The 17,003-nt window shown below is 40.7% G+C and overlaps 1 protein-coding gene across 2 annotated transcripts in view; it reads right to left on the minus strand.

Moving 5' to 3' along the window:
• The window catches only part of LOC146718446 (talin-2), a 100,340-nt gene that overhangs the window by 81,964 nt on the left and 1,373 nt on the right, over positions 1-17,003 (minus strand). The window lies entirely within an intron of this gene.

The following is a 17,003-nucleotide window of genomic DNA, read 5'->3' on the forward strand; positions in this document are numbered from 1 at the left end:
GCAATGTTGATCTGGGAACAACACCAACACGACGATATCATTTCGTGCAGGTTTTCCTGGGTCTTTTCACGTGTGTTATGAATAAATCTTATTTTTTTCGGTACAGGTACTAGTTTTATTTTGTTGTATTTATCCGCGACGCCTTAAAGGCCGGTCCATGAAAATATTGTCGGACACAAACCGGTCCGTGGCGCAAAAAAGGTTGGGGACTGCTGTATTACACCACAGAATAGTTGGCTTCTTTTTCCTTTTGGTCCTCTCGGGCTTTAAATGTGCTCACAGACATGGCCGCCAGGGTCAGTACATTATTTACAAGGTACAAGAAATCACCGGTTTAAAAAGCCATGTCTCAGTCTGGCAGTCTTGCAGATTAGGATGGTCCAACCTTCCTCATGAGCTGCTGACCTAATCTTCTTTTGCATCTCAGCCGCACAGATATGGGAGTCCTCTAATCCGCTCATTGGATGGACAGCTGCAAACAGACACTTAACGGTCTGCTGCTGTAGCTCTAGTCATTTTGGCCTTCAAAAAGCAATGCGGCCACGAGCTACAATATATGGATCGACATGTTTAAACCAGCAAAAGTACCGCTGAGCCACCCTTCATCTTTTTCATTACCTGCATTTGCAGTCAAGGTTTTCGAAGTGGTTTTTTTTTCCCCCCCAGGCATGACACTTTCTTAAAGCAAACTCCACCCCCACCCCCCAAAAAAAGTGTATGCAGCAATTTCAGGACAAGTGGATGTGATAACAGTTCCTGGCAGGTAAGCCGACAAACAGGCAGGAAAACCAATTAAAAAGCAGTCTGCTGGCTGCTCTGAGGCCCAGGCACAGCAAAGGAGAAGAAAAACATGACATGGGAGGTAAAGTGACTTACAGGCCTCCGACTGCCTATTGTGGGTGAACAATTCAGCTACTCCAAGCCCAGTTTTTCAGAGCCGTCTGCAAAGTGAAAGCCTGACCTCTTGCTTGTCAGTTCTATTGTTAGGAGAAGGCAAGAGCCGCTCCCAATTCACCTCATACTACATTAAATGCTATGAATTGTTTGGAGAGTTTCTGGCAACAGAAAGCAGACAAGGTGGTGAGCGTGCACACACTCGTGCACACATGCTTCTCGATTTTAAGATCCCATCGTTTCAAAACAGAGGAATTATAACAAAGACTGCATTTAATTCTAATGACCTGACCTTTGTTTTTAAAATACAATATCCACATTACTCACATTAGAGCAGGGCGATATGACCAAAAATATTTATCATGACATACATACAATTTGCGATAACGATATAACTGACGATATTATTGACAATAGACAAAATACTTTACAACTCCACAACTTTATTAGTGCAAAAGAAAAAAAAAGAAAAAAAAACATCAATGAATTTTCACTTAAACAAGCAGCTTTTATGTGCATTAAAGTTATATAAAAATTTAACAGTGCAAATGCAAATTCCTTGCTGACAGTTTAACCAAAAGGCATTTCCAGTGGAAATTGGCCGACATATGTATAATATCTACAAAACTTAAAAAGAGGTTATACACACAATATGGTAATATTATGTTGAAGCACAGTACGTATCACTCCTCGAAGCTCTGCCTACGATAGCCGTAATGCTTCGACAATCCATCAAGCGGTGTGGGTTCGTAGCTTAGCAAAGTCGTACTAAAACATTTGACAGATCTTCGAGCGCCGTGTACCACATAAAATCGTTTCGAGGTCAGTAAACACAACCAGAATTCATACATAAGGCACACGGGATTATAAGGGGCACTGTTGCTTTTCAGAAAAATCAAAGGATTGATTTTAAGTGTGCCGTATTTTCCAAAAAACACGGTAATAACGACGGCTCGCTAGCATGCGCTACCAAAAATAGTGCTTTGTTGTGTATCTGACGGACGAAAGCTAAACCAGTTCCACACCACTGAAGTTGCAGCCATGCTTTTTCCACCATGTGCGTATGAGGAAAAAAAAAAAAAAAAAAAAGGCACTGCGCATGCGCGTTTTACCCAAATTCTATCGCGATATTTCATTTTCTTATCATTGCCTAACATTATACCGGTATTACCGTGAACGGTATGATATGGCCCAGCCCTACTGCTGATGTCATTCAGCTAGCATATCAGTGTTGCTCTATCATATTTAAACCATCTTGAGCTTACAGACCAAATCGTTGTAGTTAAAATCTAACTGGTGTCAAATTTCTTCTTGGTATTATTGAACACATTATCCAATCCACGCTGACAACCAGGTCTTGGTCAGCCATTTAATATATTAGAAACTGATTTATAGGCTAAACTACACCTGTGTCAAAATGACATGCAAAGTCATTATCTAATTAGTGTAATAATCTAATGTATGTAAAAATAATTAAAATTAACAGATGGAACAAAATGCTGGCTACAGCACTCACAGCATTTGTAGTGTAAAAGCACAGAAGTATAAATGAAGAGGAAATCGTCCTTAAGTACCTCATTTAGCATTGTAGTAACACTATAATTCTAGTGGTGTAGGAAGCATCTCGGCAGGGTTGTTCATCGTATTATGTTTTCTACGCAAGTGACAGTAATACTAAACTCAAGCTAAGTTAAGGCACAGTGACCCATTTCCTGTCATCACAAATCATGCAAGAGGAGTCAATTTTTTAGATACCCAGACAAACACAATGCTAAAAATTCAAAATGTCACACAGGCAGTGTGAATATCCCGGCCCTCTATGCACCACACTTCATCCGTTTACCAGATGTCTGTGCTGATTTACAGCCTAGCGAGCCCAACCTGTGTTATTTCATCCATGTGGCTGGGTCGGGGCTGAGGTGTTGACATGCTCGCTAACCACAGGCTTGGGAAGAGATAGGGCTGTAAGAATTAAGAGAGGGTTAGATTCGAATGGGGGGAAAAAAGAAAAAAAAAGAAAAGGTGAGATAAAGAGAGAAACCGTTAGGGGGGGTTGTGGGGGCTGGCACAGCTACTGTTTCCTGCGAGGTCAGCAGACTGGGGCTGATTCCAGGACAGCTTATCTTTCAGCAGGAATACCACAACCAGACCAAAGGAAGAGACAGGAGGCAACCAGCACTATGAATTCTTAGCATGTTACATACCCGGAGGAGTTGATGACATTAATGACAGATACAAAGGGTTTTTTGTTTGTTTGTTTTTATTAGATGAGATCTGGGGCAAATCAGGAAAAATAAAATATGGTCAATGTGACAATTATGAACATTTCAAGTCCCGACATCCATATTTAAGCAACTTATACAATCCCTACCACAGTGTTTTAGAGGTGATGGAAGTTTAACCTTGAGCTCGACCGTGAGATTAGAAGGTCCAAACATCTGTGACGACGGAAGTCCTTCAACATAATAGCAGCATAAATAATTCACTGCTAATTATTATTCCAAATCTGCAGTCTGGGTTGCTGATATAAGGTTAAATAGTCTGTGCCACTGTAAAGATAATTTATCTAATCACAGCCTTATATGGTACCATAAAATCTGTTTTCAGAGTTATCAGGAAACATGTTGCCTTAATTTGTTAGTTTAATGATTGGGCGTCACAATAGTTATGGTCCAGTCTTACAGTAATGATACACGTGTCCCATAAATAATGTAAGCTGGCCTTGTTTCATTAACAGGAAAAAATAACATTAATATCATTAATCACTTGATTATTACTAGTGTAGGAGAATGGGTGGGGAAAAGTTCAGATAGTATTTTTTTTCCCTGTTGTATTGACCAGCTCCATCTATGTGTTTGGAATCTTATAATGTTCAATCAGGCTTTAAGGGACACAGGGGACTGGTGGAAATAGCTGGAAGCAAAAAAATTTGACTTCAGCTCATGTTTTGTAAAAATCAAGTTCAGGCTATACTCGTGGGGGAATTTCATTCATATCCTCTGATAGGTCTGTCTGCCTTAAGTACACGAACTGTCTTTTATGCTCGCTGATGTTAATGGACCAGCGTCAGAATTGAAATATGAGAAAAGTCCACCAATGTTTGTACTTTGTATGGTGTGGATAGAAAAGCCTCTTTAACCTAACTTTTTTTGTCTATTATTCATAAAGGAAGGGTTTTTGAAGTTTCCTTTGAGCCTGGAACTAAAAGTCAAAGCATGCGCAACATACCACAAGTACAGGAATTAGCAGCCATGGTGACAATGCCATTCAAACCGTGCTTGTGACAGATCTGTTATTAGTGTTGATCAACTTCTAAGGGAAATATCTCTCTTTAGCTCCTACGTATTCCACTTTGTTCACAAGGTAGTTGCTAACTTTCCTCCTGCTGTTTTGTGCTGCATAGTATGGAGTGGTTTTGGTAAAAACGACATGTAGCTTAGGAAAAATCCAGTCATTTTATAATTCTCTGTAGACTCATTATCAGTCTCTTATTGTTAATATAGAAATATGTATTGCAGCCATTTTAATGGACAGAAAAGTGCATTTTTGTTCTTGTCTCTCCATAAAAATGCAAGTAGTACCAGTCTGTTCGTCTCAGTGACCATCTGTGTATTAAAAAGGAAATTCCCTCCAATAAAAAGAAAAAAAAATGTCTGTTTCAGGTGAACACAGCCTGAAGTAAATCCATGCAAGGTGAAGAAAATCATTGGAATGCATGGCAGTCCAAAGTACGCAAGGGTCCCAGGTTTCTCGCGAGTATTCACCTGCTCACACAGCTGCATTAAAAATAAGGCTTGGCAACACACTTAACAAAACTCTAATCAAGGAACAAGCTGCACTTGATATCTTGGAAAACAGATCAAAAAAAATCCCATCTGCCACTTGTAACTGGCATATAAACCCAGCATGGTAGCAGTGCCTGTCGCCAGTTCAAAATCCAGACTGAGCCCCTGCATGAACATTTTCCTTGACAGCGGCCAGCAACAAATTTCCACCTGCTATCTGACCAACCTTATGAAAATAAAGAATATTTGAGCAAAATAAAGCTGAGGAGACTAGCGGAGCGCAGATTTATGAAATGCCTATTGAACAGACTGCTGCTTGTAGTATGAGAGATCGAAATCAAGAAGATTTTATCATTCCAGTAAGAGGGAACCCATGTGCTTCCTTACTCAACACCCCACCCCCTACAATAAAGAGGACCTTTAAAAAATAAAAACAAATCATGCCATTCTAATTTTTCCCCTCACTCCTCTCTCTGTATTTTTACTTGATGTGGTCCAAATATATCACTGTAAGATGACTTTAAATTTAAATCTTATAAAACTTAAAAGTTAGTTTTTAAAACAACTTTTAGCGTCAGTTGTTCAGCTCATATATATCTAGTTTATATTTTTGAATAAAGTACTAGTGTATGTAAATGAGGATCACTATTTTGGTGCACTGCCGCTGTTATATGTTATGCCCCAATCACTGAAGCCCACAGAACTGGTCAGTGACCCCCTGGCAACCTCCAGCTGACAGGGAAAAATGACTATCCAGTGACAAATTGGCAAAACCTTTACTTTGAAGACAAATTGTCTCCATTTCTGGTTTTCAGTTTAGCCATCCAAACTATGGGCAACTCGCAATCTACTAGCAACCAAAGCAATCACAGGGAGGCTTTTTATGCAGTAACACCATTGCAATCAAATTAACCTGAGGAGAGGAGGAACCACTCCCCAACCAGTTGGGGAATACACATATTTCCCTATTAATCAGAGGTTGCCACGGTGCCTCTATGTGACTGAGGCCTTACTTTCTCTTTATGCTGAAGCAGGTTCCAGGTCTCTCTTTTTCTGTCTTATCAGCAACACTGAGTCATCTCAGAATAAGTAGTAGAGCGATACGTAGCCTACGCAGTTCTGCTTTTCTGTTTGTACCACGCAGCCTGCGTCTATGCCAGGTGGACTGTGCTACAGTAACTGCGGAAAACCTTTGTGTATGCGAAAGATTATATGTGCAAAGCTGCCAGTGTGACTCAAACATTGTGAAGTATAACACTATAGAGATATTATATCTGATATGTATGTATATGTCTTGTTATAATAATATATCCCTTAACTGACCGCCTCTGTGTGCAGAGTGCATAAGACAGAAGCATGCTGCATTCACTGATATGATGAGTCTTAAAAACCCCAATAAGACAAGACTCAGCTGAGTCCAACAACTTTTTTCTGGCAGAAACCCTGAAGAGAGACATCATTCAATCATGTTGTCAAAGAGTTGAAGGAGTGGGCAAGGAAGCCTCCCAAGTAATTTCCCTGGGGGTGTGCTCTGCACTGGGGAGATAAGTAACCCGACTGAGGACAAGGCTGGCATTCTACCCCAACTCCAAAAGACAAAATGCCTGAGTCCATCTAAATAGAGGAATCTGACAATGGAGCATTTGTCTCTTTGCCAGCTGGAGAACAAGCTCCCCACAGACATGTAGATATGAAAGACAGTGCGCAACAACTTTAAGCTCAGAAGATTACTAGGAACAATCTTATTTTAAATTGGCAAAGCAGAAAATACTGACACTGGATTATCTCAATTAAATTCAAACCAGGACCACGAGTGATTATACCGCTGTTTGCAAACAGTGGCCTCTGAAATTAAGCATGCGGTGATTATGAAGCATAAAATCTCATGGTTTTCATTTATTCTCCACCAAGAATAATGCCAAGATGAAGTCAAGACCTTGTGGAATCACATGCAATTCATGTAGTGCACATACATACAGTTACTTAGAAGCTAAAGGTGTAGCAGTGATTACGCAAAGCCGACAGCAACTTTTGACTTCGGATCAATGGAAAAAAAAAACGCGTCTCCAGACATTCCTGCCTGAATAACATTTCAACATGTGCAGGTAGTACATTTAGCAGCCTAGAGTTAAATTGTAACATGTTAATATGACATATCTTATTTGTTGATTACACTTTTAAAAATGCAATGAAACTGTAGCAGAAGAAGAGACGTCTGCAGCCAGCAGACTATACTCAGTCAGTGGCAGCTAATGTTACCACAGTATTCTTGGGGGCTAGCTGCATTAGTGTGCACTGTCCATAACCCATTGCACATATAAAATCCTATTTTAAGCCACTTGATTAACACTGAGCGCTCCACATGTAATGTAAGCCAGCTGCCTGAATCGTTTCACTGCCCAAAAAAAAAAAAAAAAAAAAAAGGAGGGGGGGGGGGGGGGGGGCAATGTTTACAACTCCACATAGCAAAGCACACTCTGTTTGAGTGGTGTTTTGTCTTCTTCTTACTGTCCCCATTTTCTACTCCGAGTGGCCTGGCAGCGCTCCCGTGTGCTCTCCTTTAACTAATAAACAAAGGATGGTTTCCCTTATATAGCTCTTTTCAAAGTCTACAACATCCACATGCAACATCAGAGGTTTGCAGGGAGGTGGGAAGCACAAGCCTGTTCCAGACAGAAAGGCTTCGGCCAAGGGCAAAGGAGCACTGACAGTGCGATTGTGTAACACTCATACATTAACAGCCACTTAAAGTGCTATTTCTGGTGCCATCCATCTGCAGAATTTTGCAGCGTCAGGTTGGATAAGTTTGTGAGGGGTGCAAAGCGAGACACATACTATGCAAAAGTATCTGGGGGGGGGGAAAGCATCATACCAAGAGGAAAGCAAAGAAGGGAAAAAATTATAAAAGAATATTAGTATAATGTTCGAACACAAAATATGCCTCCAGTCAGATTTTACAAAAAAGGACTTGCAGAATATCGGATTTTCACAACACAATTAAACTTGATAAAGGATTCACAAAACTTATGATATTACAAGACATTTAAAAAATAAAAATAGCATTCATTGTAGTATTTTTTTTTTAGATGAAGAGGTTAGGTCTAGGGCTAATGTGAACCAGGAGGGTGCAGGATGGTGGTTCCAACTGGCATATCAAGTGACAGTAAACATAATTACCACAACATACTAACATCAACAAATCTATAAGGCAAATCGTGGCAAAAAATACAGGATGAGCAAATGCCTTTGACATAGCTGGGACTCGGTTTGTATACAAAATAACATGAAGTTAAAACAAAGAACCAAACCACAGTGACCCAAAGTGGCCAGCAACCAACTCTAGACACAAATATGAGTCAACGTGCCGGCCGCAGTGGCCAGGTTAGAAAAGGATTCAGCTAGAGAGAAGCCTCAGCAAGACGCCTCATCGTCCCATCATCCAGATTTTAAAAATAACCTATACTACAACATAAACTTTGCAAAGATAAAAAAGCAAAAGAGAAAGAAAGGATAAACATACTAAAGAGAGGCATGTTGGTAACAAGAGGATAAAGTCAACTCAGTGCTGACAAAGCACATTAGCAATCAACCATGTGTTTAACTGATGTTTAAAAATGTATGTGTTCTGCTCTCTGATACTGATGGGAGCTGTTTTGGAGCCTTTATAGAAAATGCAGACTGACCTACAGAAGCTCAAAGGAATAATCCAGTTCTTTCTAGTCAAACGCCTTGTAATTTGATTTCTATTTGGACTGATAGTAATAAACTAAGTGGTGAAGGAGCCATGTTAGGCTAAATAAGACAAATGCATTTAACAACACTTTATCAAAGCCCTTTATCAAAGATTTTCAAAGTTCTCTTTTATAGCAACTATAATGGTTTTAAAGCATTAAGGCCTGCCTGCGACCATGTAGTAATTAATATGGGAAAATCTGCATGAACATATGGTGTTTCATTTTATGTTATATTATGTTACATTGGAAAAGGTGCCCAGCCTACAAACATACAGATTTCACCATCACTAAAGAAAAACAGCCACGTCTGATGTGATCCGTTAAAGGTAAATGATGTGAAGTTTTACTGTCATAGTTCATGATTTTCACGTCCAGACCATTTGCTCTTTCTGCTCTGCAACACTGAAGCCATTTCGGTCCCTCTGCCAGTAGGGCGGCCTTATATAGAGAGGTGACTCCCCATGAAAAGCATTTAGAGCAAGAATTTATTCTTATGGGAAAACCAAGAATAGCCTCCCCAGGCTGCAGGAGGGCTAGGGAGGAGCTAACGGGTGATGGTGGAATACATTTCCAGTACTCCCAGAATGAACACTCACCCCTGTGCAACAAAGCTCCAAGCTGCTCCACAACAGCTTCCAGGGGGAATTCCAGAGTAGGATTATTTTTCACGAAGCGCTACGTCACAGCGACAGAAATAATTTGATGAGTGACACGAATGTTGAAATTTGTCAACAAACAACATTCATGTCGAGTAACGAGAACACCATTTGTCCATGACTTCGTCGTGACGTTATTCCCCAGCTGCCCAGGCGGCTTCAAAGCGACAGAAGAAACATGTCCTCATCTTTAAAATAGAAGGGTGGGTCTGAGGTTTTCATTGGCAGAGCAATCAAATCATGATGTGCTCATCCACCACTGTTAATTTTCTGGCAGTGGATTCGCTAGATTCCCAATGGATTCTGGAGATGCTGCTCGCATACCACCACAGCAGTGCATTTTTCCTTTCTTTATGCTGTTGTCTTCTTACACCACAGCAAAACTCTTGCTCTTTTTGTTGGACAATGGTCCGGCATCTGAAGTTTTGGGTTGGTTAAAAGAGACAGGACAACAACCTTTGATAAGTAGACCGAGACTGCTAGTGTGAAATCTAGTAAATGCCCAATATTCCCTTTACTGACCAGCAGTTGGAGTTTTTCAGTGTTTAAATTACATGCAAGTTATCCAAGAGAAACAGGCATAAGATGTGTAATCAGAAAACAATTACTAAGAAAGACAACATTTAGAGAATCCCTATAATCTGAAAGAGTTCTGAGAAATTCATCATCGCATGTACAACTCCCGACTTCAAAGATTCATTAGTCGATTCATGAAGTTAAACCACTGCTGTAGCACAGAGATAGCTGCATAGTTTAATTTCTACTGCAGACTGACTCTATTACATTCTCTATTTAACAGACAAGATCCTGCAACCTTTAGGCAACTACTACGTTTTCTGGTTACTTCAGCCAAATCAAACAACCCCCAAGCAGAGAGAAGAGGAGGGTAAATGAAGATTGAATTTTACTGCCTAAAGCAATGTAAGATTTGCTGAAGAGAAATGTGAAAATTACAGCATGTTACATACTAACATGGTTCACAAGGGTGGCTGGCCACATGTGGTTTTGTACAAAACAGCCAATCTACACTGTTTGCAGTGAACTAGGAGTACCACACACCTGATTAGGTTTCATTTCTGCCCTGGTGACTAAGAGGCATGAGCCTCGAGGTGGCAACTACGGCAGCATGGATTTCTGCCAGAGATGCAGTCCAGTAATAGCTGAAGAGCTCAGCTGTAACCTGAAACACATTTCGGAGCAGATACTCTTTCATCCAAAAATTGAGATGATGGTTGACTTTGTCCAAAAGCCCTGAAACTGCAAGCTGATGTTTTAAAGAGAACCTGGATTTGTTCCAAGAAACACTGATCTGTCTTACAGATGTTTATGTAGCTTAAAAGGACATGTGTTTCATCATAGTGAGTTTAGATTACAAGCAGAACAGCTACCCTGGGGCAGGCAAGTTATTTTCCCGAAGCACCACATGGAAACCTGGGACTATTGCGGAGGCCAGCATAAATAGGTTTATAAAGAGATAAAAACATCCATCCGTCCAGTCGCAGGGCTAACACACAGAGACAAACAACCATTCGCGCTCATTAACATAATAGATGCACACTAAAACCAAAGTTCATTATTATAATCCAAAAGCTTGCAACACAGCCCCATCACAAGCACTTAAAGCAAAAAAACAGCACTGGAATTCAGCAATGACTGGTGTTCATTTCAAAGTATTAAACTGAAACAGGATTACTTCGCCACACTTCACCTTGAGAGCGCTACATCATATTCAACACGGTATTATTTCCTGAATTTATGAAAGCGATTGTCAGACAGCATAAGAACGTCTGTGTTCCAGCTGAAGGATCGACCATCTCTAGTTTTGACAGAGATAGATAACTGCTGCGTCGAGGTTGGAAGCTCTGTTCTTTCAGGTGTGGAACATTTGACAAATCAATTTGGCAGGACAGTAAATTCTCAGCTCCTCTGTTGCCAAATAAGAATATCCTGTGTTAAAAGCCCACATTAGATGCTTTAATGCTAGAAAGTATGATTCGGGACAAAATATAAATGTATTTCTGGGCACAATAGCACTCATTTGTTCCAGTTTAAAACCCTGTTGTCGTAGTAAGCAGCATGAGTTTCCATCTCTCGTCTCTATGACAACCATACTGGCTACCGCTGCTCCAAACTGCAAGGCATGACCAAAATTTTGTATTTTTAAACCAGACTGAGGGTCGTCCGCCTCGTATCAAAGAATGTACAGAGCCACATACGGAGCCTGCTGCAGGGCAACAGTTGCTCAGACAGACTGCTTGCTCCTCCTAAAACATACTTCATGTTTAATTTTAGACAAAACAGAAACCACCACCCCCTCGGCGCGCACACACAGTGAACATGTCCTGCCCTTGAGTCATGCTGAGTATTTAAAACTAATCAATTAGGAAAGGCTAGTTGTGCAGAAATAGCTCTTCATGTTACCAGTGGGCAGTCACGGTACTGGCTTCTATTTGTGATGCAATCTACATGGGATGGTGAAGTGAGTGGGAGGCAGGCAAACGAGAACTCAGTGGGAGGTGGGAAAAAACAGAAAGTAGATACGATGTGCCAAGAAGGCAGCCTCTGCTGCATCCATCCAACTGTAACCATCATCCTAAAGTTACACATCACAATCAGTGCACTTGTTTGCTTGTTCAACTGGTAGTATTCTTTAATATCTGGGCATTAATCTTTACACTGTTCATTTTTTAATGTCGCAATACAATATTCTTTTTTTTCCCCCACAGACATTTTAAAGAATTAAAAAGCCTGGCACTGAGACTTCGATATGTTATGAGCCAATCACTTGCTGCCAGTTCTTACCTCATAAATGAAGGATAATCGAAAGTTATCCAATCGTTTCTCTATCTGACACTATCCAAAAAGTGCACATGAGAAGAAGGCAGGCACAGGGAGCCTCTCTGATGGGAATCTTGTGATTTCACTCTTGCATTTAAGGCCATGCATGCCTAGGTTGGGCACAACAAACTGTAAAATTCTCTGATTTTGTTAATTTGAACTGGGCCAGACACTCATTAAAATGTCTCCAGTCAGATCCTGGCATAAAGAACACCAAAATATTCATAGTTTTTTTTTCTTCCCAGCATGTGAGACATTTAATTGTACAAACTGAAGTTTGAAAGAAAGAACCCTTTGTATTTTAATCTTTCTGCCTCTCCCTGTTAAATCCAGAATCAAACTCCTTCTCTTCACATACAAGGTCTTGAATAGTCAGGCCCGTCTTATCTTAAAGACTACATAGTACCACATCACCCCAACAAAGCACTTTGCTCTCAGAATGCTGGCTTACATGTGGTTTATAGGATGGCTCCTAGTTTGGATTATGGAGACAGACTCTCTCTATATTTTTAAGATTAGGCTTCAAACTTTACTGTTTGCTAAAGCATATAGTTAGGGCTGGACCAGGTGACCCTGAATCCTACCCAGGTTACTCTGCAGCAGGACTAGGCTACTGGGGGTTTCCCACTGAACAGTGATGTTCATACACCACTCTGCATTTAATCATCCACAGTGTCTATTGTCCTGCCTTCCTCCTCTCACCCTGATCGGTCATGTGCATCCCTGACCCTGGTTCTGCTAGAGGTTTATTCCTGTTAAAAAAGGAGTTTTTCCTTCGCACTGTTGCCAAGTAATTGCTGATTGTCTGATTGTTGAGGTTTTCTCGGTTCCAACACAGGTTGTTAGAACGTTGGATGGCTGAAAATTTCCTCCAACTCAACGAGGGGCAAACCGAAGTCCTCGTATGTGCTCCTGGCAGATTTTTATCGCAGATAGTGAAAGCTCTTGGTCCTCTCTCGGGCTACGTCCACACTAGCCCGGGTAGATTTGAAAACGGTGAAAACGCGTCTACACTAGCGTTTTCAGTCGTTTTCACAGAGTTGTGCATCCTGATTGATACGGCCCAAAACGCTTACATTCCACGGAGATTTTCCGTTTTCGTTTTAAAAAAATAATCCTGTCCACACGTAAACGCAGAAATGAAGGAAAACGCTGCTAGGAACATGCCAAAGCAACAGGTGGTGATATATTCCTAACCGTGTAGAAATGTTGGCCAATCAGAAGTCTAGAAGCCTCGGTGGGAAAAAGTAAACAAAACTGGGGCATAGAAGCAGAACCGAGTCGTATGTGTGGAGGGACAGTAACTGTGTGTATATGTAAGCATTTAAACACCGCAGAGAGTAGAAGTAACAGTATTGTAGAAATTAATTTCACCGAAACAATAACGTGGCGCACAGTGTGACGTCAAAAAAAAAGGCGCACATCTTTGACGCTGCGTTTTCTCCCTTTTCCTCGTCCACACGTAAATACAAAAACGGAGTTTTCAAAAACATCCACCCTGGCCGGAGTTTTTAAAAATCTTCGTTTTCAGTGACCAAAAACGCCGTTTACGTGTGGACGAAAGGTGCAAACGCATAGAAAAATCTGCGTTTTCAAAAATACCCGGGTACGTGTGGACGTAGCCTCACATTGGATGGTCATGTGAAATCTCTGGTTCGGTCTTGTTTTTATCATTTAAGAAATGTGGCTAAGCTAAGCCAGATTTTATCTCGCTCTGAACTGGAGATTGCTATACATGCATTTATTTCCTCGTGCTTGGACTATTGTAACTCGCTGTTTATGTGTCTAAGCAAAGGTTCTCTGGATCGTCTGCAGCTAGGCTTTTGACAAAATCCTCTAAGTATTCACATGTGACACCGTTGCTATCTCATCTCCACTGCTTCCTGTTGAATTTAGAGTCCATTTTAAGATCCTGGTCTTGACTTACAGAGCTGTGCACGGACTGGCACCAGCCTACACCTCTGATCTGCTACAGCTCTGTCTTTTCTTTTTTTTCTTTTTTTTCAAAAAAAAAAAAAAAAAAGAAAATTTATGACTCGTTATCTTATGTGCAGCACTTTGTGATTCTGTCTAGAAAGGTGCTATATAAATAAAATTATATTTATTTATTATTTTGGGTTCATTATTTTAAAACATAAAGCGCCTTAAGGTGGCGGCTGTTGTTATTTAGCACATAAAAAAAAAACTGATTTAAATTGAACTGAAAATTATTATATAATTATTATACATAGAGGGAATTCTGCAGTTGTATCCAGAACCGCAGAACAAGAAATATAACAATGGAACAGACACTTCTGCCTCTACTGTGTGCAGGTCAGCCATACGGCCATGTTGAAGCTCTTGCCTCCATGAAAATGGCCCTACAGAGCCTTTTCAGATGAACTCTGTGAGCTGACATGAAACATTAAAGTTGTAAATCTTGTCACTGGGTCAGGCCTATCTGATTTAACACTTTGATTTACACAGCAGCATCAGGTGGGGTTTAATGTGGGCTGCAAGCGCTCCTCGAGTATTTAATTTGTCATAAACACAGCAGAAGAACTGATTTATTTGCTTACAGAGCAGCCATGCAAACTCACACTGCAGTTATGCATACACAGGTTGTTAGAATACAAGGCAGGAATGTTGAACTCCACCAGTAACAGTGCAAAGAGCTTCAAAGAAAGGTATGTAGGGAGTATAAACCACTGAATAGCTTTTGCTTAACAAAAACAAAACACTCTTTTTCAATAAATCTCAAGGATTATATTTAAGAGCACGTTTGCACCCATGGATTGAAAAGATTCATTAGCTGAATCCAAAGTTACAGCTATGCTTTTTTCCATCACTGAGGCTGAAGAACATAAAGGACAAAGATAAATGTCAAAATGTTAGTTTCACCAAAGAGACCCACCACACATACTGACATGCTGAAGTCAAACAAAAACCTGATTTAAGCGACGGAAAGTTAGACCATCAACCATTCACGACTGATAAAACAAGTCTGCTAGTCTAGTTGTTCAGAGGCTGAACTAACAAAGTAGCAAAAGAGAGGAACAGGTGATGTAAAATAGCCCAACAAGACATCCCTAAACAAGGGCAAGCAGGCGCCGTGTATCCAAGTACGAACGCTGAACGTAGATGAGACTATTCTGACTAAGCCTGCTCAGTGCATGCTCAGGAGTAAAAGCTTTAATGTCATCGTTAAACAAATCAACAGCATCAATGTGACATGAGTCAAACTGCAAATGTGATTAGGCATGCTTGAGGTCATCACTCCCCTTTTCACCCTGACAAGTAATTCATACAATGATCATCTATAATTGCATACCCACACAAGAACATTGTCACTCAAACAGTTTAAACTACACCAATTATCTTTGTCAGCTTTCTCAGCCAAACAGCGATTCTTAGTTACCAATCTGGCAACCAGCTCCAAACATTTGTTTCAGGCCCTGAGAGCCACGTTAAAAAAAACAAAAAAACAACAAAATTAATTCCAGGTGACCAGCTGGGAGCTGCCCTGGGAAACAAACGAAGAGTAGAGACAGAGCTTCACGAGGTCAGTGCAGCATTAAAAGCAACCAGAGCTGGTTTACCTCAGAGCGACTCTGGAACGAGCATCAAGGGATAGCTGCTGCTTCAGAATTTTGAACCTAAGCTGTATTACGTTTGATGAATGTAGCTTTCGTTGCACAACTTTCACTGTTTTCCCTCCACCTGCATTACAAATAGTCTGTTCACTTTGCAGCTTTTGCATAAAATACTTTTTTAAAGGGTAAACAGTTCACAAGCAGAGTGTTTTTTCCCCTTCTTGCAGTCTCTCAAAGAAAATCTCAATAGAAAACTTGAACTTGCTTGCTGTACACAACAACACTGCTGACCCTGACCATGAAAATAACACTTTCTGTATGTTCCTTTTCCCCCTGCCAACAGAGCACAGCAGAAATATCTGACTGAGCATGGCAACCGCAAACTAATCCGCTGCATTATCAGTGTCATTAAAGTGTCATTACAGTTTGCTCATTACTTCCTCTCTGTGGTCAGAGGTGACAGCAGAGGCCTGATTTCATGCAGAACAATGAGAAAAATCAATAAACTAGCCATGTGCAGCTGATGAGTAACCCCACAGATTGGACTTGAAGCCAGGAGCACATTTCCATTGAAAGTTAAAATCCCCAACAGATATCGACAAGCTAAATGATAATCACACTCCATGCAATCTTCCAGCTGTAAACTTCTGCTAAACCTATACATACAGCATTTATTAATGTGAGAAATCTTTAAAATAAAATAAATAAATAAATAAATTTTAAAAAAAAAGTGTGATACTTTGAAATGCAGATTGAAATACTTTATCAAGAACATCTCTGCAATTCTCACTCCATCTCCATTGACTTCAGCACCAAATAACTGAACAGTTACACTGGGGGGAAAAAACAGAAGGAAAGAAAAATAAAAAAAAGGGCTTTTGTGCAGGACTCCGCTTTGAAAAACTACTAACAGTCTAATGGATGCATAAACACACTCTCCAAAAGGTCAGCACGGTTGCTAATGTAATGAAAACGCTGTTGATTGCTGCTTTTATGTCAAGGAAGCCAGAGTGAGTTTGGCCAGTTTAATAAATGATCGGTGTCGTCGCCGGTGCCAGAGCTGCATACCAAGCAGCGGCGACGGCAGATAGTAACAGCTAGGTACGGGGGCTCGGGAGAATGACATTTTCAGAGATGTACAGAAGAATAAATGATAAGCACGAGAAAACAGAAGCTGGGCTCATTAGACGAGAGCTGCCATTTTGAAAGGACAGATTTTAACAAAGGGCAACTTGAGGTGGAGCGATGACATTCTCTTTTGCTGAAGCCTCTTTATTAACTATAGATTTCTGGGCAAACATATCCGATATCTGCCGAGCATTCCCCACGGGGTACGCTGTCCTACTGTCAGCCGGATCTCAACGCTCAGACTCATGTTCAACATACCTAAAAGAACAGTCACAGGAGAGCATTCTCCCGAGGCACTACACACACGCTCAAGCCTGCAGCCAATAAGGTCATGTGTCTTCTTCTGACAAGCCAAGGTCTGGGCAGCTTTTGGGGGTGGAGGAATTCAAGGGAGGT

This window comes from Copadichromis virginalis, linkage group LG1, assembly GCF_057382275.1.
Source record: "Copadichromis virginalis isolate Kocher_CV1m ecotype Utaka linkage group LG1, C_Virginalis_male_GT1.1, whole genome shotgun sequence".
NCBI lineage: Eukaryota > Metazoa > Chordata > Actinopteri > Cichliformes > Cichlidae > Copadichromis > Copadichromis virginalis.